The following is a 20,529-nucleotide window of genomic DNA, read 5'->3' on the forward strand; positions in this document are numbered from 1 at the left end:
CCTGTCTCTCTGTTTCGCTCCGTCAACATCCGACACCACGCCTCCTCCCTCTCTCTACCCCTTCTGCCTCTTCCTCTCTGTTTTACCCCCTCCTGCTTTTTTTTCTATCTTCATCTTACATCTGCTGTTCTAACGCCAATCTTCTTCCCCTTTTGGTATGCTCCCCTTTAGAATATTACGCCACATTATTTGGTCTGCTCCCTTTTTTTTCTCATTATTCATCATTCTCTCATATCACTCTATCTCTCTCTCTCTCTCTCTCCTGCATGGCGCATAATTACACATTCCCGTCTCAGCGGAGTTTACAAATCCACATTCCTTCTTCTCGTTAATATATTCATTCTGCATTATGTCATTATTACAGTTAATAGTTGAGGTGCATCCGTCGGAGGAGCCAGCGCTTTTGTAGGAGGTAGAAATGTGTCATTCAGAATTTAGCAGCAGATTTCTCTGCTTTTTGGGAAAAAATGTTGGCGGATTTTAGCCAATTCCAATTCTTCTTTGGGAACCTAAATTTAAACAAAGACTATTTGAGATATTTTATTCGTTGTTCATTTTTTTTAGGTTAAAAGCAGAGATTGTGTGGGAAAGGAAGAACTGAAAAACATTTACTTCACAGCGTAGACGTTTTGACTTCTCTTCAGCACCTTAAATTAGCGATTAGCTGTCATAGCATAGCTGCCACTGCTAAAGCAGCAGTCTCTAAGTGCATTTTTCAAGAGAATGGAGATACTTACCTTAACTCGGCCAACATTTTCCAGATCCAGCCTGTTTCGGGTTGAAACCCCAAGAGGGTAAAGAACATTTTTGTTGCACCCTGTCCTGCCTTCTTGTTATCTGCTAAAGTAGCACTCTCTCAGCCTGATTGAACTACAGATATGTCTGAAAGTATAGAAAATATATTTGCCTTTTAAATAGTTCCTTGTTGTCCTCTTCTCCATCTGATTCCATTTTAAAAAACCTCACTGATGCACAAAATAGCTACCACCGAGTAATCCTTCCTGCAGTAACGACATCCACACCAAAGTGTGTTTCTGTTAACGAACCTGGTTGCATGTACACCCGGTGCATTTGGAAAGATTTTATAGTTTTAGGTTTCTGACTATCCAGATGAAGCTCAGGGTTTTCTATCAATCAATCAATCAAATTTTATTTGTATAGCACATTTCAGCAGCAAGGCATTTCAACGTGCTTTACATAATTAACGAAAGAAAAATAAACGGCATGTGACATTGAATAAACAGTAAGAAAGAGAAAGTGATTTTGAAAAAAAAAAGAGAGATTAAAAAAGGTAGTATAGTATAAAAGCGACACATTTTTTGACTTGTCCCTCACACGAAATACTTGGTACAGTCACTTAAGAAATATAAGTATTCAAAGGGTTAAAAAAAATTGAATGACCAGAGTTCTATATTCATGGTGTTTTCTAATCAGCCTCCTGTAAACGGTTGGAACTGAAGTTAATCAGAATTTCCTGTCATTTTACCACCCCGCCTCTCATGTTTGTCTCATCCTTAATGTTCATTAATAATAAGGAGCCACTATTGTTCCATGGATAATTCATTGTCATGCATGGCAGCGACATCCATGTGTTTGTTTGTGCGTGAGCTATGAGCGTCCATGTCCACCCCAGCAGGCGACCAGATGCAGAAAAAGAGGAAGAATCTTTTCCTTTCCTTTCCTTTCCTTTCCTTTCCTTTCCTCGTCTCTTGCTCTCTCTTCCCCCTCTATTTTTATCTGCTTTGCACCCCACACCGCCGCCATCGCCCTCCTTCAGTCTGTCTCACTCTCTCGGTGTCTATGTCCTTCGGTGTCTGCAGCCAGCTGTGTCTTCGGGCCATTAGAGCCGCCCACCCCAGCTCCTCCCCCCAACCCCCCGTTTCTCCCCTCGCCTCCATCCATTTTCCCCATCACTGATTCCCCCAGCAGACCTCACTCCCTCCCTCCCTCCCCCCCCATCTCGCTCTGAATCCTCCACCACCCATCGCACTCCTCTGTCCCTCTGACCACCGGGGCTCCATTGTCACAGCAGCTGCTGATTGCAGCCTCACCTTCGGTCCAGCTTTCGCCACTGCACCAAATCAAACGTCTGGGCGCGGATGCGCGTGTGAATTTACAAAGAGATTAAATGGAAACGCGCCACAAATCCACCGTCAAACAGATTTTTTTTTTGTTTTGTTTTTTTTTATTTGTTGGACCACAGCATCTCCACATTGCGCTCTTAGAAGCTTCACACACCTCCATAAACTGTCAATTCCACACAGTCAGCATCCTTCCCGTTATGTTTATGTAAACATCTCATTGTGCTGCTCGCCTCTTGCGGCTGCCTTTCCGTTATGGAAAGTTATTGCACTGCATAATGTAGCACCATTTACTTTTCTGCGCAGCCACCCCAACACACTCATCATAATAAAACCGTGATTGATCCACTTCCTCGGTGGCTTACTGATGCTTAGATAATCTTGGGCTTTCAGACACAGCCAAGCAGAGCGAAGGCTGCCTTTCAGAAAATTGGCTGTTGCATATCTAATGAATCTGTGTGGTCAGCAAGAGAGAGTCAAGGACAATCAAAAAAAAAAAGTTTAATAAGATCACAGCATGCAACTATGGATCTTTAATGTTTGATAATTCAAAGGAATCTTTTTTGTTTTCTACATTTCTTTCAAGAAGGAGTCAGTCTTTCTCACAATTGTTCAAAGTTTCTGCTGGCCTTCTGAAGGTCTTTCACTTCTTTTCTTGGATTTGCTTTATCACACATTTTCTGCCCTGTCCTTGTACCTCACAGTGGCAGCTCCCTGTGCAGTCTGTGCTTTCAAAAATAGGAATAGTGGACCAGTGGGACAAATTCAGCATAGACCTCACCCCAGCAGAACCCAGGGTCATTCTTCAGTGGACCTGGGATGCCACGTTGTTAGAGCTCTCTGGTGGGTTTCCCTCAAAACACAAGGAAGGGAAAAACTGAGGCTAGTTCTAGCTGGGGACCATTTTGTTTCAGCTTTCAGGCACCAACTCAGGCACCAAAACACCAGTGCTTACTCATCAGAGTTTGTGTGCTGAGGGCGAGCTCTTAGAGATCAACAATGAACCAAAAATGCTGTGTTCAAAACTCCTGAGATAGATTTGTTTTTAATCTGTCACATTGAAGACCAAAGCGCTCCGTTGAAGTAATATGGCTGTAGCAGTGGACCTTGTTTAGTGGGAAAAACCATCTTAGTTAGTTGGTGCTTAAACTGTTATTGTTGGTATTTTTTTGTAGATGCAGCAACATGACTTCAACTTAGAAGCAAATGCCCAAAGGTCCAATTTAAAATGTTTCAATTAAAATCTACTGATGTCTGCTTTTTGTTTTTCTTCAGATTACATAATTGATTACAAAATGCTTCTAAATAGCCACTTTCTAACTCCTCATGTTAAATTACATTTGCAATACAGACTTACAAAGCACTAATAAAGTTAATTAGATTTTTCATTTGTCTTTTTCTTTTTTTTTTTAATGCGTGTGTCATCCGTTATCCACCAGGGGGCGAAACTCCCCCCTTCTCAGCGATGCTTTCTTGCATCTACACAACAGGTAACTTGAGTTACGTCTTTTCTTACATGAAAAGAAGAGTCTCGAACACAGACGAAGCATCCAACTCTCTATTTGGGGCTTGAATTATTAGCTCACATTTTGTTCATCAGATAAAGTTGAATGTCCGTCATTGACAAGAAAGAAATACCATGATGTATGCCACAATTTCTTCTTTCACCATGTTGTGCAACTAAATATTTAAAACTGTTTGCCCTCCAATTTTTCCTTTTCTTATATTTTTTATGCAACATGCTGAGGAAGTGTGTGTACTAGCCATGGTTAATATTGAGCTGTACATCGGAGAACACACAAACCGATTTCAATTTGTAACCAAAATGCTGGTCCGTTGCATCATCCGCACTCCGATTTACCATCAGCTGGCACGCCCCTCTTCCTCTTAGCTCGCTTTCTCCTCATCTCCATTCTCCTCTGTCTGTCCTTCCTAGCATCCATCCATTAAGTCCACCCTATCGATTAGGTCATTCAATCACTGTAATTCAACCACACTTCTGCACTTGAATATGTAAATGAGCCCATGGGGGTTGCCGCTGTTGCTGTTCTCATGGAAACCTCTCATCCGACACTGAGACACGCTCTCACGTTGGCCTCTTTTGGGCTGAGGAAGGAGAGTCAAGGTGAACTGTGTGCGCATGCATAGATAAGTGTTGTGCCCATGTTAAACCGAAAGTAAAGCGGAGCTCAAATGACCTCACTGCAGCCCTGGGTGAGTGTTAACATTCGGGTGAGTGCGTCTGAAAAACAGAGGCAGAAATGCTGTACGTGTCAGCCGCCTGGCCGCATGCTCTTTGAAGACTCCCTCCCTCAAGTCCCCCGCCTCGGTTGAAAGTCTTTCCCCGTCTCTCCGCCGCTTTCTATCTCTCCCTCTGGTCTCTCCATCGCTGCTCTGTCAGTGCAGCCGTCTAATCACACTGACAGGAGAGCAGCACTCTGTGTGGCTCCTGCCGCCGCACAAGCTCGGCAAGGCACACGGACATAAACACATGCAGAATTAATATATTCTCCGCGTCTTCTTACTCTCCAGCTCGCACGTTACCGGACTGCAAAACACGAACAAACACGGCAAGATGCCTCCTCTCAAATCCGCTCATTCAGCCTGCAGCCCGTTAATGTCTGTCTTCCGCCTGTCTGTCTCTATATATAGGTTTTAAGGACAGTTTTGGGTCAACAGAATGTAAGTGTGAGGCCGAAATGCACAGTGATGTGATAACGAAGCAGAAGTTGATCGACAAGAATGTGAAAACCATTAGAAAGCCCACTGCCATTAACTGCAGCACTACACAATATATTTTTTTGGTTTCCAGTTAATCTTTCAAATCAGCCTTTCATCCCATTTACTCATTACAATGTTTTTAGCGTGCACTGTAGATATTTGTATAGGTCGGTGTTAAAGTTCTCATTCAATTTTAAGTAATACATTGAAATTTAACAGTGCCTGCTGGGAAAAGCCAGCAAGAAGAGTAAACCTTTATTCCAGTCCTTCTCTTCTTAATGTAACAGTAAAAGCCTCCGAGTTTATATTAGCTTGCTAATTAGTCAGGGCATTTGCAAAATTAGCAAATCTGGAGTGGACTGTTTATTTTACAGATGGGCTCTAGATCTTACATAGCTGGATGTGAATGTTTGGTCAGTGTCAGCTTAAGGAAAGTGATGAGTAGCATCTTTTCTGAAACCATTACTGTGTTTTTCACTATTAGACAAATTTCCAAACATTCAACTGGAGGAGCGGGTATTTTCTCTCTCTAGCCATCGTACTCAGCTGACCTACAGCATGCAGAAACGGCAGGAGGGCGAGAGCTACGTATATTTACAGTCTATATAACCATCTATATAACCAGAGGAACCCCTTCTCTATCTCTGGTTGCTCATTAAAAGTCTTTATAACCAATAAAATGCTATTGGGCTCTTAAAGATCTCACTTTTTAAAATTGTCATAAAACAGCCCACGCCTACATGGATGCCTCACCATGTTCACTAATCAGACACTAATCAATGTCTCCATATGGTCAGAATTGTAAGATGGGATTGTATGGAGATTTAAATTGGTCAAACCCAACTATTAGATTTTCAAGACTTGAATTGACAACTGTGCTTGAAAGAGTTAATTGTCTGATTATGGAACAATGTCAGGGACAATTATAATACAAACTCGAGGAATAATTTCATTTACAAGTAAAAAGCAGTTATAACTAATGAAAAGAATGCCCCTGCCAGTATGTATTTAAGCATATTTATCATTAATTTGACCAAATGCACAGTATTACTGTCATGCAGCTTGAGTGGAATAAAAATACCCTACGCCATCTTCCATTGCAGCACAGCTCAATATCATCTGCATAAGTGCATCATACAGATGTTAACAAATGTATTGATCATCAGCCCAAACAGGAGGCCATAAAACAAACAAAAACAAAACAGAGTGGCTCCATATCAGAACCCCGTGGGACTATTAACCAGCTTATAGTATTGGAGATGGTCTGGTTTTTACAAACGCTGCAAATATGTTCAAAAGTTTAAGTATAAACTGAAACCACTGCCAAATAATGCACATTTTTACTGTGGTGTGTATGAAAGGCATATAGGTACCAAAACAAGATGTCACACAGAAATATTTTTTGGTTTATCTTGCTTTTTGCTACTTCTAATTTCTAAGATTCAGAAGGCTCACTTTTGATGATATCAGTTGTAAAATGCAATGAATCAAATATGGCAGCACATCAGAAGTTGGCAGAATAACCTTTTCCAACTTATCCACACACAGGCAAGGCTGGAATCAGTTCTGTTCTCTGATCAATGGAAAGCTTCAGTTGCCATCAACACCAGATGAATTTTTAACGCAACTCATATAGGGAATCTTGGCCGTAATAAGTAATATTTGATGATCCATTTGGGGTTAAGGTATTCATCTGACTGTAGCGTGCTGGAAGAAAAATGACACTTCAATTTGGCGATTAACAAAAAAGGAGGAAGCATTTTTTTTTATCACCTGCGCAAAAAAAAAAAAAAAAAAAATTCCAACAAATGTCTCCCACAGTGGTTCTATTTGAACTCAATTTTGGGAGAAAGTGGAAAGCCTGGAGGGCATAAGTGAGCGTGCACATGCTCGTGCGTGTGTGCATGCATGTGTGTACACAGCACTAGGCAAATGAGCTTGTCAGTATGCAGCGCAGGCCTCTCTCTGGTGGCAGGCAGATGACAGTGCAGTGATTGGGCTGATTTCACCGAGGACGTGAGGGGAAATCTGAAGGCCGCCTCGGGGCTCAGGTGCTTATCATCTCCACACACAGGCTCCCCGCACAGATTTAGATGCCCGTGCATACACACAGATACGCATGTATATACGTATGCGCAGCAAACTTTGCGACTGATTGTCAGTGCAAACAAGTGTGCAGACACACACATTAAAGTACAGACAGCAAACATTCATCAGACACTTATTATGGATGTTGGAGGAGTGACCGCCCAAAGAAAACCACGTATACACAGGACTGTGTGTTTTACAATTCAGGGCATGTGGCTGTTGACCTAATGCCCTTTTCATACATCTATTTAGGTGATTCTTTCTTGCTTCCGGAATCTAGAATATTCTGCAAAATGTTCAAAACATGTCTCCAAAAAGACAGATTCATAAAAATAGAGATGCAAACAATTTATAAATAGGGGATCTTTTCAAAAGCAGCTACTTGTCCTTTTGGCAAAGCTGAAGTCATTTCAAGCCCTCTCTGAATGTCCAGCATCATAACTTGACTTGTTAACGTTCATGTGAAAGTATTTCTTCATTTGAAGTTTCCAAGGCCTATAAAGTTGTTTTGCCATTATTTATCAGTAGATGTTTGAGTATGATGCAAAAGTTTATCTCAAGATAACTTCAATAAATGTTTTTTACTCTTTCGTAAAACGATGGAGGAAGTTAACAGTTAATGGTTAGCGCCCCAGAGCCACCCTCCCAGTAACACTCTGTCCTAATGCCTAGCTTTGCATAGTTCGTCTCCAGAAGCCATTTGGTACCTGGACCTTGCCTAAGCCAAGACAGTAATGCCTTCTAGTTCCAGGAGTTGCAGCTGTTTGTAGTAGATTACCTGAGATGGCTCTTGAGAGACTGAAATGAGAGCCCTGAAAGTAGCCTAGAAGAAAACAATGACTGACAAATGACAGGAGATAAATTGAGCATAAAGAGGCTGTGAGAAGCCTCTGATCTCTCCACGTTGCTGTCAGACAGAGGGAGACTGAGATTTAGGGCAAACGGTCTTCACTCTGGATGTCTGCTGATGTACCTGCCTTGTGTCCTTCTTTCTGTCTATTTATTTCTATTAGCCGCCTTTGTCAGCTCTGCCACATCGGTCTCCATCAGGACGTACCTTTAATTATACATTTAACATTCAGTCTTCTCACCCCTTCTTTGGCTCTTATCGTTTTCTCATCAGTGCCTCTCATCCCTCTTGCCATGCCTCGCATGCTCATTCAGCGCTCCCTGGGTCAACCCCTGACTGTGTTCCTCCTTGCTCCTTTCATCTCCGTCCTTCCCGTCTCTTCTTTCTGGGCTCGATAGATATACAGCGAGAGGCCAGGGGACGGTGTGAGGAGGCGGAGGACTCTGGTGGGTGGAGATCACAGAGATGAGGCTGCGCACAGCGAAAGGATAGACAGATCCATTGATAAAGGCTGCAGAATGCTTGCTGCACACCGCAGACTCGCTCTCTCTCTCTCTCTTCCTCTCTTTTTCCAGATCCGTCTCTCTTTTCATTTCAAGACTAATGCTCCTGCAGCCTTCAAATGTCAGTTCAGTATGGGAACCTATTAGATGCTTAGCCGGAGCGCCTGACAGCTCTCTTCCTTCCTTCCTCACTCTCTTGCCTCCTCGCACACATCCACCACTGAGTGACGGTCTGAGCTGCAGTCATTCAGAGGCGGAAAGAAAGACGTGAGACAGACAGTGAGGGAGCATTACGGCCAAAGACTCCCATCTGCTTTAAGAACAGCCACTTCAGCTCCTCTTTACTGTAGCTAAGTATAGCACCTTTGCTAAACCGCGCTGTTGTATTTAAAGCTACAGCCATCCATTATTAATGTTAACAATAGAGGCAGTGACTACTGTTAAACAAAAAGCCAGAAAATAGGAACTTTTGTCAAACTTTAAGGAAACAGTGAGCAGAGTTACCGCTGCTAAAAGCAAGTAAGAATAGTTATTCCTTACTTATGTAGAATACAAGTAACATACCCTGCTATAACTTAATGATCCTATCTGAAATTAACTTAAATATTTCTCTCAGTAACCTCAAGTTTGACAGGAAGTATTGTCAACTTTGAAGTGAGTGTAGCCTAGAAAAGGGTTAATTGGATTTTTAATCAAACATCCATAGTTTGAAAAACGATTTTTCACCGTGTGCGCCGTAACTCACATGCAAACTGTGTTCTGATTAAAAGCTTTTAAAAAACAGTTTCAAAAGCATATTTTTTTAATAATCTATATGCGGGTATATATGTGGATGTGTAGCCTGATAAAAACCAGCCGTGGACTATGTTGAAGTTTTAAATTTTACCCAACCTCTAAAGTTTGGTCATGGTGTTTGCAATGTGCCAGCTCCAGAGTGAAGTCTGAAGCTTACAGGAAATTGCCTGTACTGTAAACAATCACCCTCCACTGCGAGAAGAGAGGTGCCAAGTCGAACAAGATGGCTGTTAATGTTAATTCAGTATTTGGAAGTGTGGCCATTGCGGACTTGATGGCTTTGTTCACTCCCTCCGCTGTCATTGCTAAAACTACAAGAAAACTGCAGTTCCTAAACGGCACAAAAAATCAAAACTATCATTCAAACTTCTTCTGTTCGCTGATTGAAATTCTACCAGAGAAATCCAATTCAATGGGAGAAAGCAGTGAAGTGAAATTACAATCGAGTTGGATTGCGTAGAAAAGAAATGACCAGGTTAATATGGACTTTAAATGCAGAGATTGAAAAAGAAAAAGATTATCTAGAGTAGACCCTCACTTAGTATAGATTATTGTACATCTGTCTCAGATTGTCCTGACTGTTTTCATTAAATTTAAACTGTTGGATAAAGAGGATTATTTGTCTAAAATATATTAAATCTCCAGAAAAGCCCTTCTTTAGACTCAGGATCTTCTCTCATATTAATGTGGTTATTGTGAGCATTATTATTACTTGCTTCAGACAGCACAGGTGATGCAGTGTTTTTGATTAGAATCCCACAGTGTCAATACAGATTTTCTTTCAAACAACAAAACAATAAAAGATAAAAATATATCAATCCATTTACTTCTGAGATTGGGTTGCAAAGCTAACAGGTCCAGGAGGGAAACACAGACTATGGTCAGAGAAACATTCCAGCTCAACTTGGGGGATCCCAAGCCATTCCCAGGTCAGAGTGGGAACATAATCCACCAGGCATGTTCCAGTTCTCCCACTGGGATGCTCCAGATAAACCTCTGACTTAGTAAGGATTCCCGATCACACGTCTTAACCACCTCAACCGATTCCGTTCGATGCTGAGGAGCAGCAACTCTATTTCCCATTGTGATGGAGCTCCTCGCCCTTCTTCAATTGCTGACTTTAGTCACCCTACAGAGGAAGTTTTTTTTTTTTTTTTCATTCAATGGCTCAGTTCTTTCTTCACTTGGACGACATCATAGATGAGTCTATCAATCAGTCTGTAACGTAAAGTATTAAAACTTGTTGATTTATTGATATAATCCCAATGCCAAGGCGAAGACTGGACGGCACAGAAGTTAAAATGGATGCCGACATGGCCATTCTGTTTGGACAACAAGGAATAGGATCATATTCATGTATCGGAATAGCTCAGTCAAAGGCCAGCTATAAAGCCAATCGAGGATATAAAATAAGACTTGAAGGTGAACTCTATGCTATCTGATGGAGCTTGAGCTATTTTGCAAAGAAAAATGAGCAAAATATTGCAGTGAAAAGTAGTTCTACGGGGTATCAATTCATTGAGCTCAAAAAATAAATGGTCAACAAACTTTTCTGATTTTTACTTCTAAAAAATGATAATGTGCAATAGACTCAGTTGTAACACGGCAAAATGTAAAAACGTTCAAGGGATACAAACACGTTTGCAAGTGTAAACCTTTTAGGATCCGTGATTAACCTCAATTCATTCATTCATTCATTCATTCGTGGCTTTGCCAGAAATCTTTACACACTTTATACTGATTAGGTTAAACTAGCTGCGATCCTAGTTACTGAATATCTACAGATTGGAATAATTTTAATACTTCTTTCCGCCATGGCAACTTGGTGAAAACGCACAAATTTCAGTAACCCAAAATAGAGAAAGTGAGACAGGGAGACTGGCATGAAACAGGGGATTAGGGGCTTAGTTAGCCTGCATGAAATCCCCTTTTCCTCTCGCGCCCTACAAAGGGAAGAAGGCAATTGGTCACATTATGCAAAAAAAGTAAAGGAGAGGGAGGAAAGGGGAGAGATTGAGCAGAATTGCAAGAAACTCGCTGAATACTGTACTATTGTTTTCAAACATGTGACATCACATTGATACACGTGATGTCACATTTATCAATACAACCGTTTTATTTCCTGCTTTTAGTTGTTTTTTTGTTTGCTTTTTTTTTATAGTGTTGGTTTTAGGCAGAAAATGGGGAGTAGAGAATGAGGAAGGGGGAGTAAAAAGTGACATTGGCCTTGATACCCGCTATTGTCTCGCCTCCAGGACAGCCAGCCAACCAGGCGGCTCAGTCAGAGAGAGACAGAGTGAACCGGTGAGGGGAATGAAAGGGAGGGAGTTGCCATGGTAACTTCCTGGGAGATGTGAGCGCACTTGTTTATCTGGAGCGTGCGTGGTGGGCGCTCTCGTTGAGCTGATGTGTGCAAGTTTGTGCGGATGCAAGCGAGCACGGGCGTCCAGAAACACCGGTGGTGGCGGCGGCGGCGGCGGCGGACTGGCCCTTCCCGCAGCTTCCTTCTCAAAGAAACGCACGTCAACAAAGACAAACAGCAAACCCGCGACTGCTTAACACAACTCCAGCCTACCCGCTCAAAGTTATTGAGGCAACGGGAGTGGACTGATGTAAGCTAATGGGCCGTGGTGTGAGCCGAGAGACGATAAAAAAACAGAGGAAAAAACAGACGAGGGGAAGGGAAAAGGTGGCAGAAAAGAGAATAACAGGTGACAAGGACAGGGGGAAGCGTATTGACTGGAAACCAGACGGGAAGGAGAGTGGGGGTGCGGGGGGGAATAAAAGCCTACCTGGTTTTTAAATCCCAAAATAGCATATGAATGAGGTGAAATGGGAGAATGAAAATGCGAGGGGACGAACTTGACGAGATGCGATGCGGCGAGTGGGAGCGGAGGCGTGCTGCCGTGCTCTCAGAGCGCAGCCCGGGTCCCGTGGAGCAGACACTGCGGGCACTTTAGTATGTCAAATGTCACACAGAGTAAGTCACAGGCCTGCACGGCTGCACCAGCGTCTCACACACGAGTGCGCACACGTCATCGCACGCAGACGTCCCCCACCCCCCAACCAACACACACATACAGAGACGCTCGCACGCTGAAGAAATTTCATGCACGTGGCTTCTAGAAACGGATAAGGTCGTTCATATTTGCACACAGGCGTAGGTGCTTGTGCGATAAGGGGCGAGCTCACAAAAGGAACGCAGAAGGTGACCATTACCTGAGACAGATAGACCTCTGCCTGCTGCCGGATAATGTGCTGTCAGCCTATTTTGCACAGTGATAACTTGTGCAGCCTGGACCGCGGCGTTCCTATTTATTCTGCGCGTGGTGAAAACCAGTGTCACCCTCCTGAAATAATGAGCGAGCCCTTTCTTTCCCTTAGGACAGCAGACAGCCACCCTGATCCTGAGCCGCCCCAGATCACAAGTCGATCCATCTCCCTCTTTCTCATTCTGTCTCTCGCTCCCTTTGTGTCTTCGCTGCTCTCCCAATGAATCACATGCACGCTGCAGCCAGCGGTGCCCTAATAAGCAGACTTTCTCTTCGTCCCTCTCTTGATCCGCTGCTGTTTGTTCTATGGACTCAAAGTTGCAATGAGAATAACGGAGACGAGCTTAAAAAAAAAAAGGCAGAATCCTACAGGTATGTTTTTTTTCTGCTCTGCCATAATAAGGCAGGTTAGTTTGGACTCCTCAATAGACTGGGTTCAGCATTTATACTCTATGCACCCTGCCACGTTGAGGTACTGGACTTCAGTGGCACAGCCCTAATTTCTCATAATAGAACAAGTCCCAAACTATCAGTCAGTGGCGTTCCGAATGCATAAAACTGAACCAAAGTGAATGGCAAAGATTTTGCACACATTATAACCTCAAATGTCAGTGTTTTTTATTGGGACTTGATTTAATTCAGTAACACAGCAGTGCATAATTGTGAAAAGTGACGTGTTTTCCAAAATGTTGCTTCTTTTTTTTTAGTGTAGTAGCCTACCATGAGTGTGTGAATGTGTGTGTGGTTTTGTGAATGCAAGCGAAAATCTGAAAACCGTGACGTGAATTTGCATTCAACCCCGATTTACTCTGACACCCTTAAATAAGACGCAGCACGATCTCCCCATTGCAGGCTCCTTCTCCACTGAACGCTCTCTCCGTCTAGCCTCTTAGCTTAGCTGGATCTTATTTACGGCTCCACATATCTTCATATCAACTCTGATCAGCTTCAGCATGATGCTTCACCTACCATGTTTGACAGTAGGAGGCGTAGTTTACTTCAACAGGTCAACAGTAGGTGAGATGTATGACCTGCAGATTATCCCACCTGAGCAGTGAATCTTTGCAGCTCCTCTTTTCATCTTGGCTTCACCTCTAAATAATGCTCTCTGCTTGCTTGGCTTTTCAGTTTAGCATTAGCATGTAAAGGGTGGATACAAATGCAGATATTAATTTATTAAAATGAGAAACAAAAGGATTTTGCCATGCTATCTTCCAATAAAGTACAAAGAATTGAGGCAGCTGTTTCCATCCATCCTGGGTTCGATCCCGAATTTGAAACTTTTGCTGCATGTCTTCCCCCCACCGCCCCCCATTCTGTGTCTGTCCATTTGATGTCTGGTACCTGTCGATAATAATGGCTATTGGCGCCAAAAAACGTGCCAAGTAAAACCAGAAATACAAAATAGGAAGAATTTAGCAGTCAGATCTCACTGTACAAAAGACCTGTGCGAGTGCATGAACACTTCACGTGCTCATCTTCCCTGACCTCTACGTTTCAGGATGGAGGAATGCGTGCTGCGTCGTTTCATGCGCATGTGTGAGGAGCCAGGCTGCTGCAAAGCTCTATGGAAATGAGGAGATTCACGGCTGAGAAGAAGGTGATGGAGGAGCGAGAAGGGGGAAGGGAGAGGGAGGGAGGGAGGGGAGGAGCGGGTAGGTAGGAAGGAAGGAAGGAAGGAAGGAAGGAAGGAAGGAAGGAAGGAAGGAAGGAAGGAAGGAAGGAAGGAAGGAAGGAAGGAAGGAAGGAAGGAAGGAAGGAAGGAAGGAAGGAAGGAAGGAAGGAAGGAAGGAAGGAAGGAAGGAAGGAAGGAAGGAAGGAAGGAAGGAAGGAAGGAAGGAAGGAAGGAAGGAAGGCGAAGGTAGGTGGTAAATAATGAGGACTCCGATGAGAACGAAGGCGAGCCATGAATAGGGACATCTCAGAGTTGACGAAGGAAAAAAAGGAGAAAGTAGAAAGATTAGAGCAAAAATATCAAGACAGTAGTGAGTTTATGAATGGAGCGGAAAATAGGAAACAGCTGCCACTAGTGGCTGCATGCGGAAAATGAATTATTGATGTAGGGGGAAAAAAAGAAGGAAGAAGAGAAGATGACTAGAGGACTATAGAAAAAAAACGGAGAAGGAAAGTGGTTCATTTTGAGGTGGAAGGTTAAAGCTAAAAATGTTTAGAGCGGGAAAAACAGAAAGGCTTTCGCGAAATGTGGCGTCGGTGCGTCAAATGGGCCGCAAGTGAGACAAATTAGAGGAGGGCAGGTTGAGCTTCGACTATTAAAAAGATTCAAGGATGAGAGGGCATCAAATGAGAAGGAAAAAGGGAAGAGCCGTCTTGCCGGGTAAAAAAAAAAAAAAAAGAAACTGTGAAAAAACAAAGCGATTTAACATGAACCAGGGAAAAAAGAAGCTGGAAGGATTGAGAAAGATGAGAAGAAGGAGGCCGACAGAGGGAAACGGAGAGATGAGAGACGAAGGGGGCTGGCAGTGGCGGGACACGGGTGCAGGCGTGGAGACTGTGGCATGCAGCTCCAGTTGGCATGGACTCTATCAGTCACTCTCAGGCCTGGGCAGGGGGCCCTGTGTGCTGCACACACAAATGCATGCATGCACGGACGTACGCACACAAGCAGATCAAACGCAAGGACATTCTCTCTTTCCCTCCTCATTACGTGAACACACACACACACATAGCAGACCGAGACAAAAAAAAAACACTGCGCCCAGCCTGACGCACTCTCTCAATTAGTCTCAGCCACACACACAAACACACACACGCACAGAATCAGGGAGCAGAAAGATGGATGTATGAACGTGTGTGTGTGTGTGCATGTGTGTGTGTCTAATTGTGCCAGCGCTGGCAGAGCAGAATGAGGGATGGTGTCTCAGAGCTGCTGCTGCCGCTAATAGCCGCTGACTAGAGGTGACAGGCTCTTTCTTTCCCTCCTCTGCTCTCTCCCTCGCTTCTCCCCTTGTTCTCTGTCCAATCAGCAGTCAGTGCATCTGTCCTTCCCTCTTTCCCTCAACCCGGCTCGGCACATCCTCTCCCCTTTGTTTCTCCCTTCTCGCATCCCTTCTCTGCCCTTTTTACCCTCCATGCTTTCATCTCTGCTCCTTACCCCCTGCCACCTTTCATCACTTCCTCTCCCTTCCCTTCCCCCCGCAGACTGTCCTCTCTCTACCCGCTCCTGATGGTCCCCAGGAGATGCCTCACACACAAGTGGTCGCACGCACGTGTGCGCGCACTTGCAAACATGTACAAACACAGATATTTGTCTGTAGCTTGTGGCGCGATTGGTCCGTGTACCATTCCTCCGTAAAAGGTTTACAGAAAAAAATCTTCTGGAGTCCAAAATTGGCTTAAAAATTTAGCTTAAAAAAAATCCAAACTTTGTTGGTTCAATGCTACCAGGTTACATGGTCCTAAACACTCTTCAGAGCAGAAGTTGTTACTACAAAAAAAGAAAATTCAAAGACTGGATCTAATTTATATCGAACATTTTTGTCTGTGAGCGTATTCGCAGCCACGGCTTCTGCCACTCTGGTTTTGTGCCCCTGAAAAATCGTAAAATTAAAAGAGCAGTACTGGTTAAGCCTTAACCTATAGTAAACCCAAGTTTTTCGGGTATTAAAAGAAGAAGCCATTTTCTTGTGAAGAATATTACGCAGGCCGAGCGAAAACACACTTGCGGCTCTGTTTGCAAATATTTACCATGTTTGTGTTTGTAGCAATCACCAAATAAAACGTGGAACATCAGAACAGGAAAACAAGTGGAAGACACTTCACATCAGGTGTTATTGACCAATGTAGACATTTTGAGTATCAATTATCTTAGAAACCATGCATTTTTTAAAGAAATCCTTGGCAAGTCAGGGTTCTTTAACTTAGGCCTATCTATATTTAGAATGCAAAATACAAATTTGTCTATTATTTTTGTCTTTGTTTTAAACAAAAAGCATTGTTTTAGTAGCAAAGAATGTCTAAGCTTTAAAAAAAAAAACAGAACAGAAATAGGTCACAAAAACTGATCAGTGCGTTGTAGCTCATGTCTATGCATGTGTGTTGCAGGAACGCTATTCCAGTTTCGCTGCACCATTTCAGGCCCGGCTGTAGAGATCAAACAAAGAGCAGAAGACGAACGCACACACAAACACACAAACAAGACACAATCATCTGTATCTGCCCTTCTCCTATCTGCAGCTGCCTTTTCATATTCCTGGCTTCTGCAGTTGCCTCACGTCTGGACTCTGTCCACGGGGAGACGAGAGACAAGAGAGAGCACTGCTCTGTTTTCTATCTACACCAGGTTATTAGAAGCATGCAATTAGCAGGAGCGAGCAGGATAAATATGGCTGTTTGCGTGTGTGTGTGTGCGTGCGTGTGTGTGTGTGACGCTAAGGTATTTGTGTGCAACCAGGGAAGGATTTCATGGGCTGCATCTGGGTCGTCCTGATGTGGAGACGTAGGAGATGGGTTGCTCCTCACGTTTTCCTGTATGTTTCGGGGGAGTTTTTAGAGGGGGGTTTATGATCGGATGTGCGAGGATATTTTGCTGCACCCTCGGTGTGCATGTTTAATGTGCAACTGAAGCAAAGGGGCTTGTCATGTTCCGTCCTTTTCAGAGGGAAACAGCTCACCCCGCGGGGCTTACAAAACGGGGGGATTTACTTCACAACCAATCAATGTTGCTCTGCCGAAGCAACCATCCATCGCCACCACAGCAACAGCCACGCCGCAGCAACACAGAGCCAGGCTGCTGCAGGGAATAGATGGCTGATACGTACACACAAGCTCCTTTGCCGTATTTATCTGTCAGCTTTTTCCTCTCTGTTTTTCTTTTCTCTTCTGTTTTTATCCCCCTCTTCTTACTTGGCCCACGCCGCATTTGCTCTTTTGCTGGTTATTTGTTCCCTTTTTTTCTCTCTCTCTCTCTCCCCCCCTCCAACCCCCAACTCGCCCCCCGTCTTCGCCCTCTCCGTCTCTCGGCCTGATATTTCACGTTAATGGGGCCTTTGCAGGCGCTCTCTAAGGTGCGACCTAAAGGGCGAGAACAGAATTGAAAGAGAAAAGGTGGGAAAAAAATCAGGAGAGACAGAGAGAGAAAGAGAGGGAGAAGGGTGGCGGATGCAGCTTCCTCCTGAAAGGCCCCTTTTTCATTTCTTTTCATCAGCAGCCGCCTGCCTGCATATCTCGCCTCCTCCTCTTCCCCCGTGTTTTTTTTTTCCTCCAGCTCCCAAATCCCCTTTCTCTTTAGCTCATATGTATGCAAATAAGGCATCCTATGCAAATGAGACAGGTAGGAACAGGCAGCAGAGAGGAAGAAGAAATGGACGTGGGATGGTGGGAAGGAGAAATAGAGGATGTCTGGGGGGTTAAAATAGGAAGTGATCATCTCTATGGTGGTTTAGGGAGTCAATGAGACGCTTTGCCTTCTTTTAACGGAAAGCCATGAGGTTCATACATAAAAAACTGAAATGACAGCTTGGTTCATTTTTGGGCCGTAACGTAGAAAATGATGTCTGAGTGTTGGCTAACCTTAACCTAAGCAAGCAGCAAAGAAGTGGCTGCTCTAGCCTCCTCCTCTTTCATCCATATATACTTATTTTCAGTTTGTAGAAGAGGATGAACGTGTTGGAAGAGAAATTTTCCATCAGCCTTTCTTTTCGCCATCTGCCTGAGTGCGAAGCTCTAAGCAGTGCACTTCCGCTTTTTACTGGAAGAAGTGGAGCTTTTTCTGCAAAATCCCACCCTGTTGAACAGTTTGGGAACCTCGGCCAATCTTTCTGAGATGTTTGTTTATCTTCGGTACACTAATGTCCAAAATGAAGGTTTAATGCTGCCTAAAGTCTGGCTCTCGCCAGCTGAAAGCCAGTATGGGGCCTGCATGGATGTACATTTGAAGAATCGTGTTGCGTTGTCAAGGATACGTGGAAGGAGGCGCACTGATTGGCTGCGGGATGGTTGCTAGGTGCCGAATGGCGCAGCTTATAAGCCAAACACTTAACAACATTCACAATTCTGGTAAAAAGTTTACCTGCAGTCATCATGGACAAGATTGGAGTTCACATCTGGGTCTTCCGCCGAAGCATTTAAAATGTTCCTTCTCCAGTGGCAGCTGATTATGAAACAAAGTACTTTATCTATTATTAAAAACAAGAATTGGCTGTACAAGTCTGAATTTATGTTGAATTTCCTGGAATCTCTATTTGCTTAAAAGTAACCCTGCAACCATAAATGTACACACTCAGCAAATTGCTCCTCAACCTGACTCTCTCAACAAGTTTCTTGTATAATTCTGGCTGAAATTTGAAAAATCGGTTGTTTTCGCTCACAGCACAGTTTTTAAACCCTTTGAACTCTGTTAATTCACTGCAATATCATTTTTGGAGTACCTCTGTGTCGTCAGGGAAGAAATAATCCATTGATGGAACAACCTGGTGATTCAGGCTGCTGTAGTCCACAGCAGGCAGGATGAGTGCATCACTTCATCTGCCTCTCTTCTCATCCTGATGCTCCCATCACTCTGGAAGAAGGTAAATCTGGACTTATCGGATCCCATAACCTTCTGGCATTTTTTCCAGAGTTCAATCTTACTGCTCCTTTGCCGATTTTAACATTTTTCTCTGGTTGGCCCCACTTAGTGGTTTTCTGAGCCCCATTCCCTTTAGTTCCCTTCACATTGTGTGAAATTGTTCTTAATACTTTCGCTATTAAGCATAACCCTGAGTTCCTCTGTTGTTTGTCTTCAGCTTCATGTCGTCAAACGTTTAAGTGATGACCGATCACGGCCATTCAGAGTTTTTTTATTATTATTTCTGAACTGAAGATGATGATTCCCCACTATCCTTCCAGTTTTTAAAAATGTGTTTAACAGTGCTCAACCCAATTTTAAGACTCACTGCAATCTCCCTGGATGTTTTCTCAGCTTGATGCCAATGACTTGACCCTTCTAAAGCAGGCTAACATCCTTTCAACAGCTACACGATGTGTTTTTCCACATGATTGTTTAAGATAAGAGAAGCTCCTCATTGCATCACCTGGGGTTAAATAACTTGTTGTCAGCTGGAAGACAGTTGTTCATGCAGTAACAATTCAATAGCTCATACCTATTTGTTCAGTTAAATTCGGGTAGTGACATTTTTTCTATAGCCAGGCAGTGTACATTGGAGTCTTTACATGTAACATGTAATGTTCTGTGTAAAATCAAGAAAATTCACAGAAAAATGAAACCTATTCTTTCAAAAGTCATTGACGTTGTATACTATGTAATGCAAAAATATAGGTTCAAATGCATTTTTAAGTTCTAAAACTTATAAGCATTTCCATGATGAGTGCATGTAATATCTAACCCTAAATAGAAAATTGGCATAATGGGTTTGATGTTATGATGTGGCTACATCAAAAGTCATAAAATCAACAACCTCCAAATCACACGAGCTGCTTGCAGGTCTCCGTGTTTGTGGGAGTTGCCTGCTAATGAACTTTCAAAGGCATCGCTCGCTCTTCACGTCTCTCTGGATTAAACTAAAACTTGGGCGTGTGTTAATGCAGCTGCACGGTGTCATGATCCAAATGCCTCTTCCTACAGATTTTGGAAACTCGTGTGCGTGTGTGTGTGTGTGAGATGCTGATAATGTCTGTGGGTGTTCAGATGACGCAAGCTGCATCTCGGTGCACTGACCAAGCCACCTTGTGGCAATGTCAGCTCAGCACACAAACACACACCTAACAGACATCAAGACGCATCCGTACTAGAGTCTTATGAGCTTAATGTTAAAGAGTTAGGCTGCTTAACTAGATGCATGCATTTCACGGATAATCGGAAAAGTTGTTTTCTGGTGTGGCAAAGTTAAATGAGTCTTCTGAAAAACAGACGCACGGAAAGCAAGCTCGAAAAAGTGGACGGAAAAGAGAGACGCGTGTGTTTATTTTTAATTGCGGAGATTATTTTCTTTCTGTCTTTTTTGCTTGTTATTTTGTTCCCTTGTTCTGATTCCTGCATTAGCAGCATGTTTTTTAGTAAATCAGCTTCACTCTGTGCCCTCTGTGCCTGCAGGAGGGATGAAGTCATGCACCACAGGCATGGTGCACATCCCATCTCCGTTCGTTTTGCCCTCCCCGTGCCCGCCACTCAGTCACAAGCATATGGGCGCACCGCTGTGCCAGCGCCCCTCCCAGAACACCTGACTCTGTCTAGCCACGCATGGCGGGCAGTGCGCACACAC

At 43.5% G+C, this 20,529-nt stretch overlaps 1 protein-coding gene across 3 annotated transcripts in view; it reads left to right on the plus strand.

The window, feature by feature from the left end:
* rai1 (retinoic acid induced 1) overlaps positions 1-20,529 on the plus strand; it is a 67,479-nt gene that overhangs the window by 14,848 nt on the left and 32,102 nt on the right. The window contains exon 2 of one of the 3 annotated variants that reach the window (XM_081609950.1): positions 13,812-13,910. The exons of the other annotated variants lie outside the window; for them this stretch is intronic. The gene's annotated coding sequence lies outside the window, so the exon portion shown is untranslated. The remainder of the gene's footprint in view (positions 1-13,811; positions 13,911-20,529) is intronic. 3 annotated transcript variants of the gene reach the window in all.

Source organism: Poecilia reticulata, chromosome 8 (genome assembly GCF_904066995.2).
Source record: "Poecilia reticulata chromosome 8, P_reticulata-male-v2, whole genome shotgun sequence".
In the NCBI taxonomy this organism is placed as follows: domain Eukaryota; kingdom Metazoa; phylum Chordata; class Actinopteri; order Cyprinodontiformes; family Poeciliidae; genus Poecilia; species Poecilia reticulata.